This window comes from Mytilus californianus, unplaced genomic scaffold (assembly GCF_021869535.1).
Source record: "Mytilus californianus isolate M0D057914Y unplaced genomic scaffold, xbMytCali1.0.p SCAF_3, whole genome shotgun sequence".
Classification (NCBI taxonomy): Eukaryota; Metazoa; Mollusca; class Bivalvia; order Mytilida; family Mytilidae; genus Mytilus; species Mytilus californianus.
The window spans coordinates 45,849,234-45,862,677 of record NW_026262679.1 but is presented as its reverse complement, the minus strand read 5'-3'; the positions used below and the strand labels follow the sequence as shown (position 1 = coordinate 45,862,677).

General features: G+C 32.2%; 1 long non-coding RNA gene across 1 annotated transcript; it reads right to left on the bottom strand.

Annotated features, from left to right (window-relative positions):
- Positions 1-476: 476 nt before the first annotated feature.
- LOC127734687 (uncharacterized) lies at positions 477-13,235 on the bottom strand. The gene is made up of 3 exons (XR_007997701.1): positions 13,049-13,235; positions 8,321-8,529; positions 477-717 (listed from the first exon to the last, which is right to left on the bottom strand). It is a non-coding gene; the product is annotated as an uncharacterized LOC127734687 (long non-coding RNA).
- Between the last annotated feature and the right edge of the window lie 209 nt (positions 13,236-13,444).

Genomic DNA, 13,444 nt, shown 5'->3' with positions numbered 1-13,444 from the left:
TTGTTCCATCTCATGCGAAGAAACGACACGATATTTGGACCATCATTAAAATACTGGTTGTTTTCCTAAATCCTACCTTTCATACGTGTCTGTGTTTAGGTAGGTAGGAAGACTGTTTACTTTTTTAACTATGTTTCATTTTTGGAGACGATGAGTTCAGCAAGATATTGTCAAAATAATTTGGAATGCGTATAAACCTGATACGGTAGATTATAGTAACAAGATTGTGACTGATCAGCAAACATTTAAGAAAACTAGATGGTTATAATTTTTTCTCAAAGTTTGGTAATACATGTTTGTAAAGCAGCAAGTTTTTGAGTATGTGGTAGTTAGAAAACAATTAATATTATATTTGCTTTAAGCCATGTTGTAAATTTATTCAAGTCCTCTACGTTTTGTGACAAATGGTTTACCCCACCTAAACAAACAAATTCTTTATAAAAGTAATTAATTATAAATACTATATATGGAACATATTTTACATTCTATACATTTTTAATTCATGATTGCGGAAAATGACATAAAGTAAAAATCTGTGTTTGATAAAATGGTACATTGTGAGGTCAAGATGTCTATGATTTCCTTCCGTCTTCCATTTTTACTAGCTAAATTCGTAGATAAAATATGGAATATATGCCGTGTAAGTTGTGAATTTCCTTGGTCCAACAATTCTCATTGTGACATTCTGTGTCGTCGGTAAGGTGCAAATTTCTTCCCCTGAAAAGATTAAGTGTTATTAAAGATGTATGACAAAATTATGAGGGCGCTGCGCACTACACAAACCTTCATCAGGTATCCGCTCTAGACCAAATAAATTCATAAAATTAACTTTCGTATGATGTTTGTTCAATTTATAAATGATTTGATACATAAAGGGATCGTAAACATGTGTGAGAACACACTGGACAAGTATGATTTGAATACATTATCAGTGTATATAAAGTGCGAATCCAGTTTGTTCATTTTCACTGTTGTACGCGAGTATGTCTATTGTAGAATAAAGGATGATGGGAAAAACTGCGTTTGTTTATTTTTTGAAAATACAAAATAATAGATTTGAATGTATTTTTTAACAGAATTTCATTAGACTATAACTTTTTAATGTATAATAACAGGATTAAAGTTCAAAAAAGTGTTATTTAAGCAGCAGAATCCATAATATTGATTACTGAATGCGATTCATTTTAACTATAGATGCGATGAATTATCACTGTAAGTGCAATCATTTCTGATTTGGAATATTTGGAAGTGCGATGAATTTTCATTGTCGTTTTATATGATTATTCGACATACAACAACTGAAAATAGTTTTTAAATGACTTTAATATTGATGGTATTTACAATTTGAAATGCAAGCTAGTCGTAGATGCTTACTTGAATATACACGGGTATAACCATGTTCATATCATGAATATTCAAATATTGTTGGTGAGTTTGCTATTAGCTTGTCATGGATCCGAAAATTTACTGGAGCAGAACATCCATGAATATAACGTTTTTCTACGACGAATTTTCTTTGAAAAGTTTTATAACTCGCTTAAAAATGCTTTGAACATTTGTCACGCCGTGTCATACATATTTCTACCTTATTGATAGACTTTTGCACAACGAACAGTACAAGAATTTACAACGAACGGTACTAAAGAAAGAAAACAAACTACAAAGAGAATGAATCGTACAGTGTCAAAATTTTGAGGTTAGTTTTTCAAGAAAATGTCTTCAAATAAAATTAAAACAACGGGTTTCTCATTCGTATTATGTATTTTAACAACAAAAAAGCACAAAATACACGGTCGCATTTAGTGAAAGAGCCAACCAACTATACTCTATTTGTAGTTTAATCAAGTTTGAGTTACACATAGTATTTGTTTCGCGATGTTTACAAGTAATTCACAGACCTGTCTATTTAAAATAGTCACATGGTGTTCATGTAATATAAATGATATACAATGCTGCTAGGAGCAGTAAACTTTGTTTTCATAAACATAGAATACTTAACGGAACATTTAGTCAATTAGTCTTTGGTGTACATATAAGAACGGTATATCTACCAACATTGCTTCGCGATGTAGCGATTAACGTCCGGAATCAACTGTACGGCGGTTATACCCCGTGGTATAGAACCATTTAAACATGTAACAATAAACTGTTTTCAATATTTCTTTGTATTCTCACAATTGCGTATTGGCTTATTTGTAACACCGACTTATAAGAAATTCAAGCATATTTAAGGTGACTCGACTGTTGCTCGAACTTTCTTTACTGTATAAGATTTATACACAATGGCATGATAAATATCAATTATCCAGTCACCCAAGCGTCAATTGTTTGTGCAAGATGAAAACGTTTCCACTCATTCAATCGTGAAATGAAGATCGTTTTGTGAATGTTCTTTGTTATCTCAAATGCATCCATTAGAGCAATTTTCCTAACGCTTGTAGTTTAAAGGTTTGGTTGACCTTCTTGCTTTGTTTGTATAAACGTTTGCTCAATCTTAATTACAATGCTTATGCAACATTTACACAATCAAGGCCAACCACACCTTTTAACTACAAGCATTAGGACATTAGCTCTAATGACGTTGAATTTATTAGTATGAGATGTAGATTTAGACCGAAACAGAAACTTTGCTTTAAAATTTCCGGTGACGTGGATTGGCTTAACCTCCAAGATATATGTATTTAATGATGACGTGTCATAGGAAAGAATAAATTTTATCCTACATATAGATCAGGACAAATTATTTGAGAAAATAGAATTGACTATATTAGCAATAAATACCATGTTTAAGGAATTTATTGATATATTACCTCAGACTTCCACTCGCTAAGTATGCATATATAATCAATCCTTCTGACTTCATAAATTTTGTTAGAGAGTCGGCTGAATTAAGACTTTATATAATGCAAATTAATTAATTTCCTTCTGTGAAAATGCATCGCATATATACAATAGAAATGAATCGCCCTACAGTGAAAATGAAAGTCTAGTATCATTATTCGACAGTAAACATGAATCGCATAACGAAAACTGCATAGTGGAATTTGATTCAATATCAACAAGCTGACTTTAAAAAACCTCTTTTAAGTTAAACAACATTTATAATTATGTTAAAAGGTACATTTTTCTGCAAATGAAACTTAACTGCTACTTTAAATCTCTTGCACGCTCTGTTCGTGAACTATTCTTAAAATTTATCTATTTGTGTATCAATTTTGCACCTGTATGGCTGTAGGCGCGATGAAAACCCGTCCGCATCTCATACCTATAATATTTATCAAGAATTTATAAAAACAGTACACATTATATATTATTTCTTATTTTATTAAAAAATCTTGAATTTGTCGTCTGTTTATTTATTATTCTACATCAGAAATTCATCACGGATACAGTAAAAATGACATTTTAGGATTCGCACATTACATACACTGATTATGTTGATGACAATTTACTAAGTACTCAACCCGAACATTTGATTTTGACGCTGAGACAATTCATTTTTTTTTCTCAACTTAGAATATCAATATATCTAATTTAGGTACTAAAGGTTCAGCTTTATTGCCAGTTATAGTACTGCAACTGACCTCGAAAAAGGCGCTTAGTTAACGAGTTTAATGTTCCGGAATAACACACGGCTGCAAATTGTTTTAAATGATAGAATAATATCTATATTTTAATTTCCGTCTGGTCGTAAAAAGTTTCTTTGGTCACATTTTTGTATTTTAGCCCTTAAATGGGGTACCCCTCAATTTACGGTTTTGGGTGGTCACCTTAAAATCCAAAAACAAATTTATTTTGTTAAATTTCCGGCTCTTTTCGTAAATAGTTTCGATGCACATATCATCAAGGATCATCGGAATGATGAAGACATAAATATAATACCATCCCCGAGTAAAACTCTTAAACTTAAAGTTGGCAGTTTTTAGATGGAAATTTAACGCATTCTTCTCTGAAAACGAGAAAACTTATGATTCAAAAACAGTATTTGACATTTGAGAGGAAAAAGTACATTATTGCGATACTGCATGCAAATTTCATTGGGCAAATTCCCAAACAATTTTGTCAAAAACTCAAAAATAAAATCATAATTTATACCTTTTTTTATTACGGAAATTTCATATCCGTCAATCAGCTCCATCATTTACTTTTTCCTTCACAATGAATTTGGTAGTTTCGATGTGATTATGTTCATTTTCTTGGATAAGTTAATTAATTATGAGTTTTTTTAAGAGTGATTTGATTAAATATAGTAGTTCTTTCGTGTGTTTTCTGTAAATAAGTTATATTTTTGTTGATAAAATTTTGACTTTTTATAAAAGTTAACCAAATCCTTCGGATAAGATGTTTTTTCCGGATATTGACTAGTTGTGGAAGTCCTGTAAAGTTTACTCCTACTAGTCCCAAAAGGAGAAGGCTTGACAATGTGTGGAAAAATATATTGTATGTCAATGTTCAACCTCAGAGCAATTATTATGCATGCAAGCTGTCAGGGAAAAAAGTACTTTTGATGTTTTGCAGAGATTTGGTGTGTGACAAGGTGATGCTACAACTAACTTCTCTTGATATTCTGCTTTTCTTGGACGAACGAGTTGTGAATCATCAGTGATGTTATAAGACTTACACCAGAAGGCAAAATTGTAGCGTCTTCAAATTAGAAACAACAGAAAGCCAAATATGTGATCAATCTGATCCACATGTATCCTCACAACCTGACACTTTCATACGATCTTGCGCTCAGTTTCCTCCATTCCCCCTTGTAGTTTGGATATGAAAACATGTTTTTTGTGTAAAAGCAAAACCTTTGAAAAGGATAGAAAACTTCACAAAATTGAGTCGCCTGAACGTGTTGACAGTCTTTTGAGGTGTGCTAATGAGAGTAATCATTTATCCATGGTAAAGAATGGGAGTACAGATTTATTTTCAAAAGCAGTCTACCTGTCAGCATGCATTACCAAGTACTTATTGAAGTCAACACCTGTGAAATCAGGTAAAACAGTAACTGAAGAATTAGAAAATGAATTTGCTTTCAATTCATTGATAACGATTGTTAATGATGATATTTTCTTCCATAAATAGGCCTTTCTCATGTAGCACATCCTCGGCATATACCGATCACTTTTACCCAAGAATGTCTCTGATGATTACCCATCTGCCAAACTCCAGACCAAACTAACTAGTTGTTATGACACCTTACAATTCAGACACAGCAGGGACAAGGGATGTCAAATATAGAGTTCAGCTCTGAGCTCACTATAGGGGATACCATATCTGCTGCAGGAAAATTGAAGTCTATGTTAAGACTTTCAGAATTACACCCAGGTGTGTCTGAAGATATCAAGGATACATTAAAAGAAGAAGAATTACTTCACTCTGCCGCAAGCGCTCTTAGAAGCTCTGTCTTCGTCGGGTGCTTTTATGGAAAAGATGCCCGCATCGCTTTTTTGAAAAATCACACAAAGGCGCTTCTGAACCGTGTGTTGTCTCTAAAGATAAAAAAGAATCGTAAATGTATGGCTATTACAAAATCAATCGTTTCTGTAGCAAATTCAACATTTCGCCCATTGCATTTGGGATTGGCCGTGCAGTTATATCATGACTATGGGAATATGGGTCACGAACATTGATGGAAACTTTGTACTCACATGGCTTTTGTGTTTCCTATGCAGCGGCAAGACTATACCCGACAAGCATTGCCATGCACGAGTTTGACCGAATCAAGACGGTATTTACTCTCCAGATGGCATTGTTTCAAAACACCAAGTGGGTGTTTGATATTAAAAGGTACCGACAATAAAGTCATCAACACGGAGACAATTAAAAGTGAGGAACGTTTCATTCCATGGCACAAGCAGACTTTCAGGTTTGTCAATCTACAATTGATTCCAGTTTGCATCAGATTAAAGTGAAAAGAGGTCAAGATAACACTTTTCAATTTACTGACAGTGCATCATCGTTGGCGGCTGTTTCATTATACTAAAGGTAAGAGAGGTCTTCCTCGCGTTCCGAATGTTTCAAATACATTTCAAATTGTGCTGAAAATATGGAAAACACATCAGATATTCCTTGGGTAATTTTGCGCTCCATGTTAAGATATATCGGAAATATTACTGTTAAGTCAGAAACGTTTGACCATCAAGTTATTTCATTTGAGACCAGATATAACAACGCTTTCTGACTTCAGGCTTGAATTTTCGGCCGGGAAGACAAAAATGAATAAACCCCCAACATTTTTCAAGGGACAAATGTCATCAGATTACTTACAAGATTGTATTGGTACCTGCAAAGGTAAATCTCTGTGCTTAAAAGCGGTGTTTGCTTTGAACAAACTCTGTCCTGCACCGAACTAGTTTGTGTCATGAACAGGAAGTGTGTTGTAGTGCAAATACGCATACCATGACGAAGAGATTGATCCATATCCCTCTATAATGAAGACTAGAGCTATTGTATGTAGCTTTTAAAAGACAAGTTATATAAGGGTCTTGACCGATTTTAAATTACAACATTAGCAAATTGGCATTAAATTGTATTTTTCATTACTTCCCTAAAAAAATGATGAGTCTACACTTATTTACCAGGATAATGCAACTAAGACAATGTTCATGCACCAAACTGAGTTTGTTTTACACTCAACCAACCGCTAAATCAATGCATGTCACACTTATGATTTTTTTTAACCTCGCATTCGCCTCGGTGTACTATGATTTTTTTTGTGTTATAACTGATCTGTCCGGACTTTGCAAATACACAATATTTATAACTAGATCCTAATTTTCCCAAAATACACATCATTTTAGATGCAAAATTAAAAACATTGTTTCAGCGCTTGAATTTTGTTTTTTTCAAAGATAGAAAAAATATTTAATAATTTGATAAACTGGTGTTTTTTAGTTTAGAAAATAATTCTGTAATATACTGTAGTGAAAAACTATAAGAAATATGAAAGTTGATGGATGTAAAAAGGTCAAGGCCACTTCTACTTTTGCTATGTCATAAATGGAAAAAATCAGGAGGTTCCAGATTAACGCCATTTTGTAATAGCAGCTCTTCATATAAATAGTCAAATTTGTCGTTTTAACATCCTTTGCAGCATATGCTTATGATTGAACCGTTTTTGCAGCATTCTAATGAATGAATATCAGAAAATTTCTCCTTTTTGTCCTTGTGGTTGTAATACTGATATTTTTAGGCCTGACCTTTGACCCCAATTTCACAAAAATGTGACCACTCTGAAATTTTACGACCAAACTTTTCTTTTTGTACACGTTTTCCTCTTTCCATCGATATATAATTTAGGTGTGTGTTCTTCCGGAACATTAAAGTTTTAAAAAATTAACTCTGGTTGCAGTACTATTAAAGCTAAGATGAGTTTCAACGTTTAATACAATTCATGGTACAACATTTTCCATAATCATCGAAAAGCAAGCAGTATCATTTTATTTACATTTTTTTTCAACGTCTGAAAGATAAGGTACGATTGCAGGTCAAATTGGTCTTTAAAAATGATGTATTTTTGAACCGTTTTTTGATATGCAGATTCAAATGTTAAATCTATGAACTTGAATAAAACATTGCAGTTTTTGTTCAAAATTGGATTACAGTAAATTAAGAAAATTGGCGAAATTAGACTTCATTTTTTTACAGGCACATGCTTAGAAATAATACAGTGCACACCACTCTGCCAAAAAAATATTTACACAGGAGGGGTATGTTGTTCATCTATTCGCTGGTAAAATATTGTGTGGGTGACACTTGTTAATTTAGCCCAAATGTTCTTAAAATTAGCATATCTTGGCTAAAATCTTTAAAAAAATCGGACTTAGGATGTAACTGTACGTCAAGACTAAAATATTATTTACATTTTTCTGAAAGTTAAAAAAATGTAATAAGTAATGGCGTCAAACAATTTTTTGTTAATGATTTTACACGTATCAAAGAATCCCTAAATATGCCTTTTTGATTTGTTTCAGGATGTACGGCATACTATACAATTTCTTTATACAGAATACATTGTTTTGGTTTTGTGTGATTTATCATGGTTTTACTTTTCCATTTATGAAACATTTGTACTGTAGTCCTTTTGTTTTGTGCGAATGCTCAGTTAGATTTCTACAATTCTATTTACATGTTGTGAAAGGTTCGTTGTGAAATATTTGCCACTTGGCTTATGCAATGAAAACAAAACTGAATCATTTTCTTTATGTACTGTTTACGATATTTACATTATAATTTGATTGATTGATGATTGTTTGATGCTTATTGTCCAGTGGCAAATATTTCGTGCATGTTCAGGACGATGTTATTATATAAAACAAGTTCGTACCTTTCTTTGGTAAAGGAAGCTGTTCAGTTACTCCATCAATGATTTCATATATTTTTTTAACAGTTTTGTCTGTTATGTGCCCTATACAAACTTCGTATTCCTGTACTGTAGCTGTGAACAGAATGTTTAGAAATGCCATTGGATAATGCCAGCTAACTGTGCCATTCAAACATTCATAAGGAATATCCACATTCCTCTCTGGTCGTTTTCTAAAATACAAGATTTGGGATGATTCAGTGGTCATTATGTCAATATTACAAAGGAGGTTGATACTGAAAGAGAGGTGAAAGATACCAAAGGGACATTCATAAGCAGACCCTGCTCCACATGTGGCACCCGTCGTGTTGCTCATTTAGTACTTCCCTTTTTCCTTTGCATCTGCGTTTCTGTGATTCATCATTTATGTATCAACGCAGGTGTCAACTTTCTATTTAAAATTTTAAGGTTTTAATTATTTAGCTTATTAAAGCGTATTTAATTAATTAGTGAATTCATTAATCCATTTATTATCATACATGTGACAGAATGCTCAGCAAGATAATGTATCCAAAACAAAAATATTATGTTTTTCATGTGGAAGATTTCCAGACAATTTACACTTTTTTTCAGATAATCAAGAGATAGAAATGATTCAAGAGTGTAGCTATTTGTGTACGTTATTACAACAGCAGGAAACTTATAAACAGGCAATGAAATCACAGGTTGAAAAGGGGACAAAAGTGATGTATAAGATACTTAAAAAAAGGGAAAATTTCAAAGCCTATCAGCTTCTTGTCAGTTAGATCTTTTGATAGAGTAGTCAAACCTGTTCTGTTATATAGATCAGAAATATGGGGATTCAGTAATTGATATTATTGAAAAGTTTCATCTAAAATTTTGTAAGTTGCTCCTGAATCTGAAATCGTCCACTCCCAACTGTATGATATACGGTGAGCTAGGACGTTTTCCACTTACTTTAGATGTAAAAATTAAAAATGATGACCTACTGGTCAAAATTAATTAAGGGAAAACAGTACTACTTGTATTGTACCAAAAACATAGATTTTAAATGGTTAAGAGTTGTTAAAAGTATATTTGATCAATGTGAATTTTTTTATATCTGGAACACACAGTACTTTTTTAAATGACATATGGTTGAAACGTAATAGCAAAGCAAGATTGTGTGGTCATGCAATTCAAGCAAACATGACTAGAGACTATTCAAAACTGTTTGGAAGCCTTGATTTATCGTATTTTAACGAGTTTATTTTGTTTTGAAGAATATTTTAATATTTTAGACGAAAACGATTTTTTGACGTTATGTAAATTTAGATATGTAACCATAAACTTACAGTCGAACTTGGAAGATGGTTCAATATAGAAAGGGAAAATAGAAAACGTAATTTATGCAATCTAGACGGGCGCCGGACGTTTGCGCTTTTTTACCTGTAACACGAAAGGACATTTGCGCTCCAAACACTCTGGACATTTGCTCTTTAAAATCTCTGATACACCTGAATTAAATTGACCGGACATTTGCACTTTTTACTTATGATAGTTTACTTGTTATCTTAACCAAATTTATATAAATCAAGGATCGATGTTCACACAATTTCTTTGAAAGTTCTCCCGTACAAACCACAAAAACAGAAAAAAATATTCGGGTAAACGATAGAGAAAAAGAAATTTTTATGGAGGCAACTTTATCCGAAATAATAGTTAACAACGATAAATAAGTTTATTTCTTATGCAGCAAAAATACTGCAATCTGATTGGTTAATTACCCCGGTGTAAATAACACCCCACCCTTGTTTACCCCGGGATAAATAAAATTTTGCCAGAAAAAAAAAAAAAAAATAAAATGTAAAAAAAAAAAAAAATAATAATAAATTAAATGTAAAAAAAAAAAAAATTTGAGGACAAAAATTTGCAAAAAATTAAAAAGAATGTTTTTTAATTTTTTTCCCTCGAAAATTCAAAAGAACAATTTTTTTTTCTGAATTTCCCCAAAATAAAGAAAAAAAGTATTTGACAATGCGCAGCAATATCGTCGTTGAAAAAATGTTACACTGGAAATTTTTCATTACCATTTTTCAATTTTACATCCCGGTTTAAAAATGAGTAAAGGAATTGTTCATAAGAAATAAATTCGTTATCTTGGTGTAATCAGGGGTGTACGGAATTTTACACCGTTGTTGAAAATTCATACACCCATTCGGCTGCGCCTCAGGGTGTATGAATTTTCAACAACGGTGTAAAATTCTGTACACCCCTGATTACACCAAGATAACTAATATTATACCCGAAAGACAATACATATTTTAACTTCCAAATTAATTTTGGTTTTGGTTAACATTGTCCTTCTTATACATTTTTGGGATAAATACTCAAAATATGCCAAAATATGTTAAAATTCTTGCACTTTCTTCGGGCGTTAATATATTGGTAATGTGTTAAGAATAAAAGCCATATTATTGTTAAAACCTTAAAGTACACACATTAGGCTGATTGAAAGACTTTTTGAAAATGCTTTGGTGTGAAATAAATTCAGGAAAAATTGGCCACAGCAAGACCAGAACCATAAGCATATGTGTTAAAAAGCATTAATAAAACTGTTGCAGATTATATAAAATACTAACAGACAAATATACTTAATGGGTTACATGTAAACATATCTGTACTTTATTGATAGTTTTCTGGGGTAAAAACATTTATTTATTTCTGCTTTGCATCGATCTGATGAGTAAAGCCATTATCAACTCATTTTTTTTTGTTCTTATGGTGTGCTGGAACACCACTGTCCCAGATTAAGGGAGGGTTGAGCGCTCACAAACATGTTTAACACATTTTTTATGTGCCTGTCCCAAGTCAGGAGCCTGTAGTTCAGTGGTTGTCGTTGGTTCATTCTGTCATATTTGTTTTCCATAAATTGTTTGTTATAAATTAGGCCTTTAGTTTTCTCAATTGAATTGTTTCATATTTTTCATGTCGGGGCCTTTTATAGTCGATTATACGGTATGGGTTTTTCTCATTGTTGAAGGCCGTACGGTGCCTATAATTGCTTACATCCACTTTATTTAAACTTGGGTGGATAGTTGTCTCATTGGCAATCATATACCACATCTCCATATTTCTATATTAAGACGATTGGTTCACAGGACTTCACATGTATGTTAAGATATAGTATGATAAAGTGATATGCTAAAATATATTTCAAATGACCACGTTGTAATTTTATTTTTATGCTTTTTGGTGAGTTGCCACCTCATTGACGAACATTCCATTTATATTTTTATTTTAGGGAATAGATAGTTGGAATTATATACCATTATTATACCACAGTTATCATTTTCTATATAAATCAAAGCACTGTAGTACTGAACATCGGATGACTGCAAGTTCTTGTGGATGGTCCGCACAAGCACTTGTCTCAGAAAAAAAAATCACATCTCTATACCTGAAAGTGAGGTTAATGTACAGATACAATTTTTTTTCTTAGACAAGTTCGTGCGTGGATGATAAATAAATGACAGGGAATTCAACCTTCACCGTAATAAATATGATATTGAAGTGATACAAATCAGTATATTCTGGTTGTTGTTATATATTATATTAATATTTGTATATTACAGTTACATGTATATATAATTTTTATCCATTTGTATATCATTCTATTCTACTATATTAATAAAAGTAAAACTTTCAATCTCCCATGCAGAGTTATCGGTCCTTGAGAGAGAGCGAGGACCGATAACTCTGCATGGGAGATTGCAAACGTTCTTGAGATATTCTTCCGCATGCGTTAACACACATTTTCTGTACGTGTGCATATATATTAAAGATTTTTTTACTTATATATATATTTCTAACGACAAAACATTTTCATATTATTAATTTATGTTCTAAAAAAATATTTTAGGAGTATCCATTGAAAAAATGAATTTATAACAAGCGATAAGGAATGTTATTTTGTACTCGATAATGTCCGTGTATTTATCATGTTTATAGATCGGTTACAATCCCAACACAAAAAGTTACGTAATGTAAATCTAGGCGACAGCAATACACCGGAATGCCCTCACGGTCATCCGATGTAAAAAGTACACAATATTTTCACTATTTTTCAAATTGCAAGTGTTGAACTATTTGACCGGTCAATAGTTTCCAACTATTGTCCCTCGGTGAAACTATTTGACCGCAAGCGTTCAGGACAATAAACTTACTATTCCACTCATACCCAGTCAATAAGTATAAAATATCAGAGTGCCTGCAATGTCAATGGCGGAAACCACATTGCTACAATACGTAAGAAATTTTAATTGTGGTTTAAAAATCACAAGCAGCTAAAATTGTATTTTGATTGCCACTTTGAATTAACCAATCAAATAAACATAAGACAAATGACAAAACATTTCCGCAAGATCCTGGAACTTTACATAACTAAACGTAAGATATGTATGATAAAAACATTTTCGCAAGATCCTGGAACTTTACATAACTAAACGTAAGATATGTATGATAAAAACACTTCCGCAAGATCCTGGAACTTTACTTTACCAACGGACAATTAATACGACAACATCCTCTACAAAGGATAATAACTGATTACACAACAAGACCTAATGTCATAATTCCCGGATTTCGAAACAGAGGTAGAACTAATATGCATATATATTACAGAAAAACATGATATTTACACCACTGTACCACTAAGACTTGACAGGAAAAGGTTAATGTATAGATACTTACGAAAATAATACTGGGTTGCAAGGGTCCGTTGTATCCAAACGACAATTTATCGTTACCACATTTAGAAGAAATAATGATGATACCAAAATAATACTTTTTATTCGGTCCATTCTAGACTCTTATATATTAGAATTAGTTATTTAATTATTATTCAAATTCATCTGACATGATGAATGTCATCTACTTGGGATAATTACGCAGTAAAGAATGAACATTAAAATATAAATGATAGTCTCTTCATTAATTATACTTATGTGTAAGCTACAAGGTGATGTTTTCTTGTGTTCTTATGACGGTCGCTATATGTCATTTAACTAAAAGGTCACTCTGGTTGTCAAAAGTTTGTTTGTTTACTACTCTGTTCTGGTTATTTCACTATTTCCGGTACACATTTTG